Source organism: Adiantum capillus-veneris, chromosome 13 (genome assembly GCF_014529385.1).
Source record: "Adiantum capillus-veneris isolate H3 chromosome 13, ASM1452938v2, whole genome shotgun sequence".
Classification (NCBI taxonomy): Eukaryota; Viridiplantae; Streptophyta; class Polypodiopsida; order Polypodiales; family Pteridaceae; genus Adiantum; species Adiantum capillus-veneris.
The window spans coordinates 117,659,008-117,675,222 of NC_140943.1; the positions used below are offsets into that span (position 1 = coordinate 117,659,008).

The 16,215-nt window shown below is 48.7% G+C and overlaps 1 protein-coding gene and 1 pseudogene across 4 annotated transcripts in view; one reads left to right on the plus strand and one right to left on the minus strand.

Annotated features, from left to right (window-relative positions):
- The window catches only part of LOC147444725 (putative protein phosphatase 2C 59), a 58,728-nt gene that overhangs the window by 24,443 nt on the left and 18,070 nt on the right, over nucleotides 1-16,215 (plus strand). The window lies entirely within an intron of this gene.
- On the minus strand, nucleotides 10,639-14,445 carry LOC147444726 (uncharacterized; annotated as a pseudogene). The gene is made up of 3 exons (XR_015190127.1): nucleotides 11,966-14,445; nucleotides 11,254-11,861; nucleotides 10,639-11,154 (listed from the first exon to the last, which is right to left on the minus strand). The product of XR_015190127.1 is annotated as an uncharacterized LOC147444726 (transcript).

The following is a 16,215-nucleotide window of genomic DNA, read 5'->3' on the forward strand; positions in this document are numbered from 1 at the left end:
CCCTTTCTGTGAGATGAGGTGCGCCAGATAACAAAGGTAACTAAAACTGTACATAAGCCATGAGAATGCATCGGACAATCCTGAGTCGCACTTGTAGCATAGTTACTTGGAACGGGGAGGAGGAGGGGGGGCTGGAACGGTCCACCCAAAGTAAGGATTGAATTACCTCCATTCAACTTAGTCTCAAACAAACTCCTAAACAACCCCAAAACTGCCCCCTAACCTGCCCTCAAACTGCACCAAATATGTTCCCCGAACAGCCCTAAATCTGCCCCCAAAAGCCCACTTTTTTCCCCCCAAATGCCTACTTTTGCCCGTTCCGCCCCGCGTTTCGCCATTCCGCCTCATGTTCGGCCCATTCCGGAACACGTTCCGGTTACACCCCGTTCCGAAACGGCGTTCCGTTCCCATCTTCGTTTCGGGAACGCGACTCGTCCGGAACGCCGTTTCGGAACGTTTGGGCTGTGTTCCCCCCATTCCCTGTTACAGTGACTTGTAATGGCCAAGTGGACAATTTCTAATAATTTAACATGGATGCATATGTTGGAGAACCCAATCCATTTTCTGCGCAGTTGATGCATTCCAAGCGAGCGGATAACCCAAATAGCGAACTATGATGTGTGGAGGAACAATCTCCCCTGGCTATAATAGCTTATGCCAATCATACTCATTCAAAGGTAATAACTTGAATTTATGAAAATCAACTTTTGAGGCCTGCAGGCTACCGCCAATCCAAACAAGTGAAGAGTATGCATAATTTGCTGCACATAGTGATTGCGAGGCATAAATAAAGAATCATTTGCATAAGCCTAGCCTCCAAAGTGTTGCCCAAATGGTAATGCTAGGCCATGCAATGTACTAGTGGAAGTCAAAAAATCCAAATACGTAAGGAGGGGGTGAGTAGCGATTGCATAAAGCAAAGCACTGAGAGGACATCCTTGCCTTACGGACCGTCCCAGAGGCAAAGAGTTTGTGAGAAATCCATCCAACAAACCTACAGAAGAGCTGTGCGTACAAGAAAAATACGACATGGAAGAGCTTAGGCCCAAATCCCAACTGTTGCATGTTGTCTGCAATGTAGTCTCAAAGAACAGTATTAAAGGCCTTTTCAATGTCAAGCTGCATGACCAATACATCCTGTCGAGTGTATTGGCCGCATATTCTGTGCCAATGATGACATTTGCCAGGTTATCAATAATTTGACGGCGTGGAATGAAACCATATTGAGATTGATGCAGGTCTTCATGCAGAAAGCACTTGAGTCGATTAAAAGCATTTTAGCCATCAATTTATATACCACAGGCATGAGTGTAATTGGCAAGGAGAGAACTCTTCACATAGTGTATGCTTGGGTATCAACTTGAGTAGGCCTTCTTTCCAAGAGGAGGGCAATTCCTGCTGCTCCGAGGCCGTCTTCATCATTATTACAGCAGTGGCAACTTTAGGTCATACCAGAATGACAAGAAAAACCTCCATAGTAAGACCATCCCAACCGAGAGCTTTCCAACGGCCCAAAATCTAGCAAGCTGGCATACAATTCCAACTAACTGAAAACAACCTCCAAGTCTTGAGCCTACTACATCGAAAGAATGGGAATAACTTGCGATAGAAATAAATGACGCGCTTTTGGCGAGCTTCTTATGTGGGAGGTAAAGGAGCCTCAAAGATCTTGCCATAAGGAGAATACACGGCCTCTGCCAACTCCAGTAAGGAGGAGATCTACTCCCCTGATGAAAGTTAAATACTCTTGATAGCTTGAGACTGCCTAGAATGATGCAAACACTGGAAGAATTGTTTAGAAGCACAGCCTTTTTTGTAAAAACCTGATGGCGAGCTCGAGTCTGCCATTGGCCAATTTCCTCTCATCATTATGTCGTAACATAGTGCGAGCAGATAGTAACTCAGTCATCTGAGTCTGAGTAAGAGAGGAAGTGTTGGCCAAGTGCAGTAATCTGTGACACACATCTTTTTCTTGCTTAACTTGGTGCCATAATCGTGGACGACACATTGAACATGCATAACAAATCGAAACCAAGTTGTGTCCATATCAACGTGTAACATTCACACACACTTTTTTTTGTAAATCTTTGGGATTAATTTAAAGTGCAAAACCTCAAGGTGAGAAAAACCCACAGAAAGGATCAAATACAAGAGTACAAACACAAAAGTGTTCATTTGTGGAAGAGGGCCAAAAGCATTCATAGGAAAGCTGATGCATTTCTGAGGTGATATCACCAACCCCCCAAGCAAGATGTAAAGATTGCCCAAGGGAAAGCTTGAAAAAGTGAAAGGGATCTGCATGAAAGCGAAGGAACATGAATCTGTTACATTGACGCCACAATGTCCAATAAGCCCAAAATCTGACCCACATAAAGAAGATCGCAAATCGCTGTAGGGAAGGTGAGAGAATGCCAAAAGCCCAAAACCTTTTGTGGAAGACCATAGAGTGGAAACGGATTCGCATACTAGCTGCTATGCAGCGGAGAAAACCTCTAGTAATGCAGCAATCCCAAAGCAGGTGACTACCAGTCTCTTTAGCAGTTGACCATCAAACATAGCGAGAAGAGCAGATATGACGTGCACTGAGAAAAGAGCCCATCGGGAGAACTCCAAGCAAGCATCGCCAGAGAAACAATCGCTCCTCCAAAGGGCAAGTGGCTCTTCTAGAGGGCCGAGAGTGGCTTCTTCCACCAAGTATCTGACTTGTGCATTGACCATAGGGCATTACAGTGGTCAACAATTCAGGACTGTGGAAGAAGAGCATGAACTTGCCTAGCAGACATAGCCTCAAAGGGCGTGTCCCGGAAAAACCAATCAGACATGCGAGCACCATCTGCCAAGGGCGAATTGGGCAAAAAATCAATCAGCATGTGCTGGAGCTCCTTTAGAGATGACGATAATGCATACCCTATTCAAAACATCGAGCGACAAGAAGAAACAAAAATGTATAGCCCCCCTCATCAATCACACCACCAACCACTCGAAGGCCACGATAAGAGAGAAAGTATGCCTGGCGAGGTGAACGGTCGACCAAAGTAAGAGAGAATGCTCGACTCCAATGAAGACTCTCCAATTGAGAGACAGTAAGAGAGAAGGCCATGATAAGAGAGAAAGTATGCCTGGCGAGGTGAACGGTCGACCAAAGTAAGAGAGAATGCTTGACTCCAATGAAGACTCTCCAATTGAAGCGAATTCCCTTCTCGCTGGTGTCGGCCATGCCATGATAAATGGATTGTAACCTCTTTCCAACCAGTAATCAGGCTGGAAGTAACTGGACATCCAGGAATGTGTCCTTCCATCTTGCGAAACATAACCTCCCAAAGAGATGGTTGCCAGTGACCAAAGGAGGAAGTAACAACATGCCGACACAAGCAGGCAATCATAACAGCCTAGGGCTGAGTTTGTGAGTTTGTTGCACAAGGGTGGGCAACAACATGGCTTTCCTAGCAAGAACATGTCGATGCAATTCCAAGATATTAAGACTGCCAAAGCGCTTGGGAGTGCAAAGTTTCTCCATCGATAGCAAATGCAGACCTTTTTTGTGGGCATGAGTTCGCCACAAAAGAGACAAGATTGATGATAGAGGAGAAGTGAGACACGGTGAGGCCAATGCAACAATGGCAAATAGAGCAGAACATGGGTCATCTGTGTGCGAAAGAAGAGTGGAGACATCTCTAGCAACAGATTTTTGGCTCTAGTATCCGCCAACAGGACTTCATAAAATCCACGAGCACCAAAATAAACACCACGGACAACTTACGTTTGAGAAGAAAATTGACCCATTGCCCGATATCTTGCCCAACAGGCATTTCCCCGGGAAAAACAAGATGACTGCATTCATAGCATATAGCGCAACTGGGTCCATGAGTTCTTGAACAGGAATACGCACTTCGAGAACATGTGCTAGTCCATTCTAAGCTTTCCGGGCCTCCGTAAAGTCCTCTTACAGACAAGTCTTGATCTCAGAAGTGGCATCCGAGAAACTTCCCATGGCTTTTCAACGCTTAAACACACACAAAGATTTGGACATATATCAACATAACCATACCCAAAGAGCAAACGCCTAGATAAATAAGCACTATGAAGAAATGTGGATTTAACAACTTGAAGCTCTATACAGAGGTCACAAAACTATGTACAAGAGCTTAAGGAAGTCACAAAAAGACAGAAAAAATTCAACAGTAAGCCCGTCTCAACGAGGAGATTCCATCCACCCAGGTCTTGTATACTTGCATGCAGCTCTGCCTCAATGAACGCAACTTCCAAATTTTGTGCTTGCTGTAAGAGAGGATGGAAGTAACATGCGATAGAAAAAGATTGCGTGCCTCTCTAGCTTCTTGTGTAAGATTGTGCAGCTCTGCTTCCATGATAAGAAAAAGACTAGAAGGATGCACATTGTGCTTAATTGAAGCTTACCTGATTATTGATCAGTGATCAGGGCTTGACAACAAGCTAGTTTTAAGCGTTATGTATGCCAGATGCGGCTTTAAAGGGCCAACATATGCCTTAATGATGCTAAAAAAGAGTATGTATGAAGTGAGCACAAATGGGAGTTTATAGACTAGAATTGCAATACTCGAAGTGCTCTACGGGCCTGTCTATGGATCTATCTGGATTATAGCGGAGCAGGACAACAGGTTTTCTGCAGATGACTGCATTAATAAAGTTATTATATATACAACAACTGATGAAGTGGCAGAGATTCCAGAGCCAACACGAGATGAGCCTGAGAATGCCGATGAGTCTATGGTTGCTACTAACAATCTGTTTGCTGGTGCTGTTATCACAGAAGAAGAAGAAGGAGATGCCAAAATTAATGGTTTCTTGGCCAGATCCGAAGGAGATGGTTATAACAGTATAGAATACTCTTCAGCGCGTAGATTGCAGAGGAGGTGCTCCCCGGGTTGAAGAAAGAGCTTACAACGCTTTTGGGAAAAACGCGAGCTCGCTACTGCTGCTTCACCTGCGCACGCCATTGCACCCCCCCCCCCCCCTCCTCAGCCCGCTGCCTCCCCCCCCTACCCCTCTGCCCCGCTGCCCACCCCCGCGCTGCCTGTCTACTTGCGCCGCCCCCTGCCAGCCCGCCCGCCGCCTGGCACTCAGAGTGGCCCTCAGGTGTCTACTCAGCAGCAGTGGGTTCCCACGGGGAACCGCTTTGGTCCTCTTGAGCAGGAGGAGTCCCCTACGCCAGCCTCCACCTCCGCTTCACCCTCGACAGCCGCTCCCTCTTCAGAGTTCCCCTCCTCCTCCTCACCCTCCCCCCCGCCCTTTGCTCCCGTCGCCTCTCCACCCCGCCCCTCTACCTCTGTCGCCCCACCCGCTCCTATGCTCCTCCGCTCCCCCCAGCTCCTTCTCCCCCCCCCCCCCCTCCTGCTCCAGTTCCATAGTCGACTCAGGAGACTGGTCCCTCGCCGGCGGCTAGGAGATCCCTTGGCAGCGCCTTTGCCACGAATCGCCTAGCAAGAGAGGGTCAGCCCTTCTTGCGGCCCCCTTTGCGGATTCAGATATCTTCCCTTGCAGCTATCCCTCGTGGTCTGACGAGCATTGACCTCCGACGCCGCTGGGACTTCTTCGACTACGGGTTCACTCGCTTTCTCGGCGATTCCGCAGCAGACCACGAGGCAGCCTGCTTCAGGGTCCATGCTTTGTTCCTCGCCGCTAGGGGGATAGAGGCCTTGGACTCAGCAGTTGGTTTCTCCTTCCCCCTCTTTGGTAGGGCTGAGACAGAGTGGTCCCTCGACTCAGTGTTGGGATGGTTGCATACACAGGTTCTCGAGTTCTCTCATCACATGGGAGAACTTGGAGTTACAGATTTGCTGCAGACTTTGTGGCCACTGGCCAAGTTTGCGGTGACACCCCCAGACTCAGCAGGATGTAGGCAAATTGTGGTGTACTTCTTTGCTAATACGCAGTGTTTGCCTTGCTATGTATACATTCATGAGGACTCCTGGACAGAGGAGGTTGCTTTACGCACGGCTCGCTCTGCTTGGGCTTGGGCTAGGCACTCACTGGAGTCTCGCCTATCTAGAGGACGCTCAGATGCGGATTACTCCCCATCCAAGCCAGCCTCGAAGATAGCCCGTCTTGTTGGTGCGGCAGCATCTGTTCTCTCTTGCTCCCCATGAGGATCGTCTCGTGGAACGTGCAGGGACTAGGTGGGCCCCAGTTTCAGCGACAGCGGGGCCGATTGCGTCAGGAGCTTCAGTGTTGTCTTGTGGGAGGAGAGATTGATCTCCTTATGCTTCAGGAGCACCATCTGTGTGAGCCGCATTCGGCGATGTGGTCAGATTTTGCGTGGACGATATGATACCTTTTGGTCAGCTTCTTTTGGACCTGGAGGCATCCAGGGTGGGGTATGTATGACTATTGTGGATTCATTGCAGCAGGCCATTGTGGGCAGAGGGATTATTGTGCCATGTAGGGCTCAGTGGATTACTATGTAGGTTCAGGGTGGCCTTGTGGGCTTCTTGAACATCTATGCGCCCAATGTGGCGAGTGCTCGTGCAGAGTTTTGGTCACAGATTGTTGAGTCTTTGCCGGAGGCTGACCATTGGTGTGTAGGAGGGGACTTCAACATGTTGGAGGACCCTTCTGACAGGATTGGAGGCAACCATGCTACTGTGCATGGAGTCGAGTTAGCAGCTTGGGAGAGGTTGTGTATGACTTTGAGGGTCTCGGATACATGGCAGCACTCTGGCTTTGTGAGGCCTCCAGCCAGTCTTGCCTTCTCTAGATCGGACCGCAGAGTGGGAGGAGTGAATCTATCGCGGATAGATCGCTTCTACACTAGTGACCACTTCAGTGACTTAGGGGGATCAGTGGGCATCCTGGCAGGGACATCCTTCTCGGACCATGCACCAGTGATCCTCACAGTGGCAGACAGGCAGAGGAGTGGGAGCACGATGCTTCGCATCCCAGAGCGGGTCTTGTTGGACTCAACACTCAGAGAGAGGGTAGAGGCTCTCTGGACAGAGGGCATGGACAGCCAAGGTTCTACCTGCAGACAGAGTGGCCTTAGGCCTAGCTCAGCTTAGCCACTTTTTTCTCCAGGAGTCTCTGGCTCGCCGGGCTGCAGCGAGAGAGGAGGAGCAACGTCTCAGACGAGGCATTGCTTCACTACAGAGGATGCAGGAGCAGCATCCAGACAGTCCATGGTTGGAGGAGCAGTTACAGCAGGCTCGACAGGAGCTTGCTAGCACAGAGGAGAGGCGTCATGAGTTTGCCTTTCACCGACAGGCATCTCAGTGGACTCAGGTGGGTGACAGAGTGACAGGTGCTTTTTTTGAGACAGTGGGACCTCGGCACTCGCATGCCAAGGTCAATCAGTTGAGGAGACCCGATGGGTCAGTTGTTTGTGAGCTCGAGGATATGCGTGCAGTTGCTACTGACTTTTACCGTGAGTTACTGTCGGCTGAGCCCCTGTCAGAGCGGCAGGATGCATGCAGGGAGCAGGTTTGGGCAGGGATGCCTTGTCTTGTGACTGAGGAGATGCGCCAGAGGCTAGAGATGCCACTTCAGCTTGAGGAGCTGCACACGGCTCTTAGGGCCCTCCCTCGTGGTAGCTGTCCAGGTGAGGATGGGCTGACTCCCAGCTTTTTCTTGGAGTACTGGGACTTGCTTGGCCCAGATCTGGGTAGTGCCTTTCAGTACATTTTGCACACAGGAGTGATGCCTGATAGCATGAGTGAGGGCCTGATTTACCTCATTCCAAAGGAGGGTGGCTCCTTCGATGAGATTCGACAGTGGTGCCCCATCACCATCCTCAACTCAGCCTACAAAATTCTTGCCAAGGCTCTGAGTTTGAGGATTTAGCCACTTTTGGAGAGCCAGATACATGGGACTCAGACAGGTTTTGTCAAGGAACGCAGTATCCTTGACAACATCTTCACTTTCTGGGAGGCTTCTGCCCTGGCACGGCTCCATGGGGAGGACCTTGTGATTCTCCTTCTCAATTTTGAGAAGGCATACGACAGAGTTGACTGGGACTTTCTAGAGGGTACTCTACGCAGGATGGGCTTCTCAGATGCTTGGATCAGAGGGGTGTCAGCTTTGTACAGACAGGCTCACAGTCAGGTGCTTTTGGGAGGAGGTAGAGGTGAGCGCTTCATGCTCACACGCTCGATCAGACAGGGTTGTCCTCTTGCCCCCTTTCTCTTTCTGTTCTATACGGAGGCGATGAGCAGATTTTTGGTGTCACAGCAGGTTGGTCTGAGGGGCTTAGCACTCCCTATTCGGGGAGATGAGTCACTGGACGCTTAGTTTGCCGATGACTCAGCCTTGTACTTAGAGGGCCTGGAGGCCAATCTGCACAGATGTGAGCAGGCTTTGGAGACCTTCTGTTGTGCATCGTGCGTACTGATCAACTGGAGAAAGACAGTGGCTTTCTCGGTTGGCAGTGCTCCTGTGCCAGATTGGATGCCAAGAGAGGGTTTTAGGTGGATTCCCCCAGGGACTGCAGTTCGGTACTTGGGTTGTCAGGTTGGTTTGGACTTGTCCCCCCAGCAACAGATTGCTCCTCTTCTCCTGTCCATCAGGAGAAAGCTGTTACATTGGAGCTTAGCACGACTTTCGTTGGCTGGTAGAGTAGTAGTTGCCAACCAGGTGTTGTTGGCAACTATGTGGTACATCACTTCTTGCTGGATTTTCTCGAGTTCTTGTATCAGCCAGGTAGAGAGGCTGATAAGGAACTTCCGTTGGTCAGGACGTGACACTCAGATTGCCCGAGCCAAGGTGGCTTGGTCGGTCATCACACTTCCTTGTTCTCAGGGAGGGCTTGGGATCATTGATCCAGCACAGTAGAGCAGAACCCTTCTTGGGAAGTTCGTAGTCAGAGGACTTCTTCCAGGAGAGGAGCCCTGGAAGGAGTTCTTGCTGCAGAGGCTTCGTGCCAGGGTGCCTCAGTCAAGAGGCCCTTGGCAACCTTCGACCAGATGGATCTTTACAGAGTTGCGCCGAGTTGGTTTGAGCAGGAGACTGGAGGACCTCTTCACTGTGAGTTTGCTTCGACTTGGGAGCTCTTACGGCGTGGCCTAGAGCAGAGACAGCCGACGTGCACGGAGGAGCGCCTACGGCAGCCCCTCGTTTGGAACCCCATGGTTAGCACTCAGAGAGGCCACTTGGTTGGTAGTCGGCCTCATGTTTCTTGGGGTCCCATGGCAGCAGGTCCAGCGCGCTCTGTAGGTGACTGGCTAGAGTTCACAGGTTTGTCAGAGGAGGTGTAGGGTTTCCAGCTAGAGGGCATGAGAGGGGTGCAGAGCATGTGTCAGGACATCTCAGAGTCAGTTCGAGCTGAGTGGCTCACGCCTCTCGAGCCAGTAGCACCCCGGTGGATGGGAGCCTTCACATGACTGGAGGTTCTCATTTCAGTCAGGGCTTGCTCAGAGTCTGTCTCAGCCCTGTTCTTCGAGCTTCAGGGTGGGGGACGACTACAGCGAGTTGCAGTAGAGGCCCCGCAGGTAGCAGAGTGCTGTTTTCAGAGGATCCGAGTAGTGGGCATCTGTGGGCGGACCTGCGTCATAGACCCTGACCCAGGAGTTCTTGAGACAGGACACTGGAGGCTATGGGCTTGGGAGTGTTGTCCGTTGGCATGAGTACAGTGGGATCCTGGTGAGTGGCTATGGAGGGACCCCTTCTCTTCTGCAGACCACCCAGGAGTCCCATTCCTTCAGTACACTGTTCGACTGGGACGTCATATACTAGCAGCACAGAGAGAGGCCCTCCCCGCTGCAGCACGTCATTGGTAGGAGCATAGAAGTCTCGTACGGTCCTGTACGTTTTGTACGCGTACGATGATGTGCGGTACTAAACGAACTAAAAAAAATTATGATGTACGATGACGTTATGTACGTTCAAATTTAAAAAAACAAATAATTCTCAAGTCTAAGGGCCTAAGGCTTAGGCCTTAATACTTATTTATAGAAACTTGACATTTGTATAGATTACAAGTTAGTAGTTACAATACTACATAGTACATAGTACAATGTAAAGAGTCAAGACTCAAAGACTAAAGAGAATGAGCATTACATAAACCAAAATGATCATTGAAATTTGATAAGTAGAGACCAAGTGGCAAGGGCTACAAAGTACTCAAAAAGTGGCAAGGGATACAAAAAAGTGGGGGGACCAAGTGGCAAGGGCTACAAAGTACTCAAAAAGTGGCACACCATAATAGAGAGACTAAATAGTAAAGTCACTAGTCACTAGTGCTCTCATCATCTTCCTCATCTTCCTCTTCTGAGCCTTGCTCATCAACATCATCCTCTTCCTCACAAGAGTCGAAGGATGACGGCTCATAATCTCCATCACTAATGAGGTTGCCTTCATCATCATACTCTGGCTCTCGAGGCTCTCTATCCTCGGAAGTGATGGCCGCCGCACAAGAGCCGCTTCCGGAGCCTCGCCGCACATAGGTCCTAGGAGCCTCCGTGGGTGTTGTTGATGCTTTGCCTCTACCTCTTGTAGCCCTGGCACCTCTGCCTCTTGTAGCCGATGTAACTCCATGGATGACGACCTTCTTGCGTGATCGTGTGCGAGAAACCCGGCGATCAATCTCCTCAAGCTCCAAGTAGAGCTCACGAAAAATCATTTGCTCCTTAGGGTCTTGCTCTTTATTGACACTCTTTAGTGTGTCAATCGTAAGTGTGAGCTCATCCACGTTGACCTATTTGACATTTACAACATTGGACAATGAAAACATAATTAGTATATTCAAACTAATTAAAGACTAGACTCTAGAGTATAGAAAATGGAGTGAGTAGTGATTATAATTTATAATTTATACCTGTCGAGCCATAGGCATCTCATGCATAGAGCGCAACATGCGTAAATTGGAGCGACAATAGATAAGTCGCTCTAATTGCTTCGTTGAGAGCTTGTTTCGGATTTTGGTGTGGATGAGGGAGTATGCGGACCAATTACGCTCACATGCTCCCGATGAGCAATCCTAAACACATCAAGAGAGGCATAACCTATAAGAGACTATAGTTGAAGAGATTAAGCATAAAATGTAAAAGGTTGAGGCTTGTCGCTTACTTGGCCAAGAACCCTCAAAGCAAGTCGTTTGAGAGTAGGCAGTTGATAGCCAAAGCTCTCTCCCACCGCTTTGTGATTAGGAGGAGAATGTCGTCTCTCTTGGGAGAGTCCTCGAGGTAATCACTACAAGAAGAGAGAGGAAATGTACTAAGTAGAGAAACAAGCATGTAGAATTTAAATATATAGAGAATGACATATGTAATAATAAATATGTAGTTATACCGTGTTCCATCGGGAGCCCCATCTAGGATTGTAGACTTCTCAATCTCCTTGTAAGCTTCCTCCATGAAGTGCCATAGAAGCCCAATAGTTGCCCCTTCCATGTCGGTCATGCGGAGAGCCTTGTACAAGGGCAAGATCGCAACGACAAGACCCTTAATTTCTTGCCAAAACTCCTCCCGCAAGCAAAGCCGTTGGATGGCTTTTGCATCTTGTTGGGAAGTGGTGGACTCTCCATTCATCCACTCCTTAAACTCATCGGAGACCATGGTCTTTTGTATTTTGTTTTGCACATCATAGAGCCGCTCTAGAAGTAGCCACATGGCAGCAAAGCGAGTGGCCGATGGCTTCTTCAACTCAAGGTCGGAGTAGGTGCGGTAAATGGCAAGCACCCTCACTTTGCCGTTGATGAAATTGATGATGGAGAGTGCTTGGTTGAGGATATCTTTCACCCAACCTAGCTCCCCTATGTCTTCAAAGAGAAGGTCAAGGCAATGAGAGGCACATGGAGTCCATACTATGGATGGAAATTCCTTCTCTAGCCTCTTACTCATTGCCTTGCAATTTGAAGCATTGTCGGTAATCACTTGCACGACATGCTCCGCACCAACCTACACAAGAGGCATTTGTGACAAGAAGAGTTAAAACTTAAAAATTAAAACATAGGACTCATTGGCAATTGCACAAGACATAAAGGCTCGATTTACGGTTTTACCTCAAGAATGGCTTGGCGGATGTGCTTCCAAATGAATGCCCCGGTCACTTTCTTCCCTCTCGAACCCGCATCCACCGCCCGTAAGAAGTACGTGCCAAGAGGACAAGAAACAAGAATGTTGATGATGCCCCTCTTCTTGCGGTCGCTCTATCCGTCGGAGAGGATAGAGCATCCATACTTTGCCCAACCCGCACGTACGGGCTCAAGTGACTTGTCAATCCTTGCCCTCTCTTCATCAAGCTTCTTTGTTCTCATGTCATGGTATGACACACCCGTCCACCCTTCGCATGGACCAACGGCCGCAATTGCTATGATCATCCTCTTCCATCGCTCCAACCGAAGAATGTTGAAGGAGAGATTGCATTCAATCACCGTGCGGGCAATCTCTATTTCCGCGATTCTTTGTCTCTCCTTGAGGAAAGACAAGGGGCCGGAGCATCCACCCACCGATTTCGCAAGAGAAGTTTGCTTTGCCATCTTCGGAGGCCGGCCACCATCACTTGAAGACCCCTTGGACTTCTTGGACTTCTTGGAGGAGGCACTACCATCACATGAGGCCGCGGTGGCACCGGTAGCCATGGACATAGTTGGAGAGGCCTCTTCCTCCGAATCGGAGCTATCAACATCCGGCGACAAGAACTCATCCGAGGTGACTCTACCCTTGCGTGTCTTCAATGGAAGATACTTTCTCTTGCATTCCGCAAGGATATCTTCGGGGATATTAGGACATGGCCCCGCTTGTCCTCCCATCTTTGTCAAGTGGATGATGAGACGGGTGACGGAAGAGGTCATAGCTTTTGGGCAATATTTGCACCACCACTTGCAAGAGTTTTGCTTGCCCCCCACCCGCTCAAAATATCGGCAATGCTTCTCAAAGGCTTCATGAAGAGGAGGCGGCATTATGTAGTATGTAGCTAGTAGCTACTAGTATGATGTATGATGTATCAATAGATTAGAGAGAGAGAGAGAGAGAGAGAGAGAGAGAGAGAGAGAGAGAGAGAGAGAGAGAGAGAGAGAGAGAGAGAGAGAGAGAGAGAGAGAGAGACCCAAGGAAGCTTGAAGGAGAGACCCGTCACGGTGTCACCCAAGGGAGCTTGAAGGAGAGAGATGGTAGACCCAATGGAGACTCGAGAGCTTGAGAGCTTGAAGCTTCAATGGAAGCACATGGAGATGAGAGGGTAGAGCATTGAGAGGCTTAGGGCTAAAGCTTGTAGCTTGTAGTTGTATAACAAAGGGAAAGGGTTGCTTAAATAGGAGAGGAAGAGCATGTGAGGCTTGACATTTGAGCAATGGGCATTGGCCCTTGGGCAATAAGCATGGCAATGTGCCAATGGCCCATGGGCAATAAGCATGGCATTTGGCTTCAAAACTGCCCGCAAACGGTTCCAAAAGGCCTACAAACTGGACGTTGCAAAACGGTCAAAAAGCTGCCAACGGTCATAAACTGCCGAAAAAAGTCACCGGACGGAACGCACGGGACGGGACGGGTCCGGCCGGACGGAACGAGAGGTTCCGTTCGACGTACAAAAACTACCGTGGGCAGGAGGAGGGTCTCACAGTCGAGTTCTTGGCAGACTTTTGGGCGAGGTTGTGGGACTCCAGACAGCCGAGGCGAGTCACCTTGTTTCAGTGGCTGGTCGCACATAGAGCCACAGCAGTAGGGAGTTGGCTAGTGCATAGTGGTCTCTCGGCCACATGTGCAGGTTGTGACCATTTGGTGGAGAGTCAGCGTCACTGTCTTTGGGACTGTCCCTCGGCCTAGCAGGTGTGGCTACGAGTTCTTCGGCTGATGCCTGCTCTTTCCACGGCTCGACAGTACACTTGGGGGGCAGCGGCTTGGTCCACCCTCACGGGCCCGGCACTTCAGTTTGAGCTATCTTCCACTAGCAGGATGATAGTGATGCAGGGGGGGCGACCTACACTCCAGCCTGCTACAGAGCTTACTCCACAGGAGTGGTGCAGTGAGAGAGAGGAGTGTTGGGAGCTCATCAGTGGCCTGACACTTTGGTTCATCTGGCGGGCCCGCTGTTTCCGCATCTTTCAGCCTCGCCCTGTGCCACCAACAGAGACTGTTTGTGACTTTTGGCTAGAGCTGATCCATACTCTCAGAGGACAGCTTGAGGGACTACACGACTACAGTGCAGCTCTGACCGCATGCGGGAGCGCCGCGAGGCTTTTCTTCAACTCTGGCGCCCTGGGCCTTTCTACACCATAGTCCAGGGGGTGCTCAGATGGCACTACTGTCCACCTGTGTGGCTCTTCCCTCCTCCCATCTCCTGATTTAGCCTCATTGTGTATATGCTGTTTTTTCATTGGGAGAGTCTCCCCATCATGCTTGTTGTAGCCCTCTCTTGCAGAGGTGGTTGTAGCCCTATGGGCAATTTTCATTAACTAAAAGAAGGATCTTTTTCTCGAAAAAAAAAAAAAAAACAGTATAGAATAGCTTTCTGATGCATGTATCCTTCAGAGGGGTGGCCAGAAGAACCTTTGCAATATTATGATGGGTTGTTAAGTAGCATGATGCAGATGAGAAAGCAGAGGACGACATTGATGAGTTTGAAGATTGTCTAGATATGTTGGTTGTGAACAAGTTATCCATGTGGATTCTTCTTCTATGCTTATACAGGGGATGCATGAGGAGGTAACTCCTACAGTTCTGATGAATGTTGAGGCTTTGAAGGGTGGTTTTCCTATGGGTGCTGTGGATGAAGATTTACAGGCTAAAGCTGTTTCCCATGATCAAGCTGAAATCCCAGGTAAAAATTCCTCTAATGGTATAGGTACACGGTTCTTCGTGATGGCTATGAAGCTAGAGGGGGTGATGATGCTGATGCTAAATCATCCTTGGTACTGCAAAAAGTGCACAATCTTATTTATTTCCTTGGACAATATGCCTGCTATGGTTGGGTTTGGATATTATTTCTAAGGATTCTTATGTCAGTGATGTTCTGGCTGCCTGGTAAAAGGGAGTCAATGCTTGACATTCCATATGTAACATGTGTGACTGGCTAGTAGTATTGTCTGTAGTGGTTGGCGCATTGTTAAAATCTCCACAAAGAAACGTATCAAAACGCCAACAATACGAGGAGATATCATTCCATAACCTTGCACGATCAATAGAGGCCGTGAAAGCATATACCCCTCCAAATTCGAAGACTTCCCCATTAACAATACATTGAACCACTATCCATGTTCCATTTGGGTCATTGTAAGCACCAGTTGGCTGTAATTAATGCCAAACAAGCATAGGCACTCCTGAGTAATTGGCATTGCCTGCATAAGCTATCAACAAGTACCCCGCAAAATAAGATCTCTGACCGGTGCGTGCGCGTACACATACACACACACACTTTTTTTTTTTTTTTTGTAAATCATGATTTAATTTACAAGTGGGAAACCTCAAAACAAGGAAAACGCAGAGTAAAAAAAGTACAATAAGCGGAGCGTTATCCCGAGGAAGTGAGGGCCTCAAGATGTAACAACAAGGGGTGCGAAGCAATTGCATAAAGCAAAGCACTAACCGGACACCCTTGTTTGACCGAACGCCCTAGATTCCAAGCATCCGTGATAGAATCACCCAATAGACCTGCAGAAGTGCTCTGAGCATATAGGAGGAAGACAACCTTCGAAATTTTCGGCCCAAATCCCAGCCTTTGCATTGTTTCTGTGATATAATCCCATAAAACAATATCAAAAGCTTTTTCAATATCAACTTGCATAACCAACACATCCTGCTGAGTGTATTTTCGCATTTTCCATGCCTATGATGACATTCGCCAGATTGTCAGTGACGTGCCGGCGAGGTATGAAACCATACTTGGATTGATGCAGTTCTTCATGCAGGCAATCCTTAACACGGCTGACTATCATTTTGGCCATCAATTTATAGAATACCGGCATAAGGGTGATAGGCCGTCAATGGGAAAATTGATCACAAAAGACATGCTTTGGCAATACCTTGAGCAGCCCCTCCTTCCAAGAAAGGGGTACATCGTGCTTCTCCCAAGCCATATTCATCATTACCAATTAAGGTTCCTTAAGGTATTCCCAAAAGGAGAAGAAGAACTCAACAGTAAGCACGTCCCAACCTAGAGATTTCCATCTTCCTAGGTCTCGAAGACTTGCATGCAACTCTGCCTCAGTGAACGCAACCTCCAAATGTTGTGCTTGTTGTACAAAGATAACTGGAGTAACATGTGACAGAAATAGATTGGGTGCCTGTCTAGCTTCATGAGTAAGAGGGGGTGGTG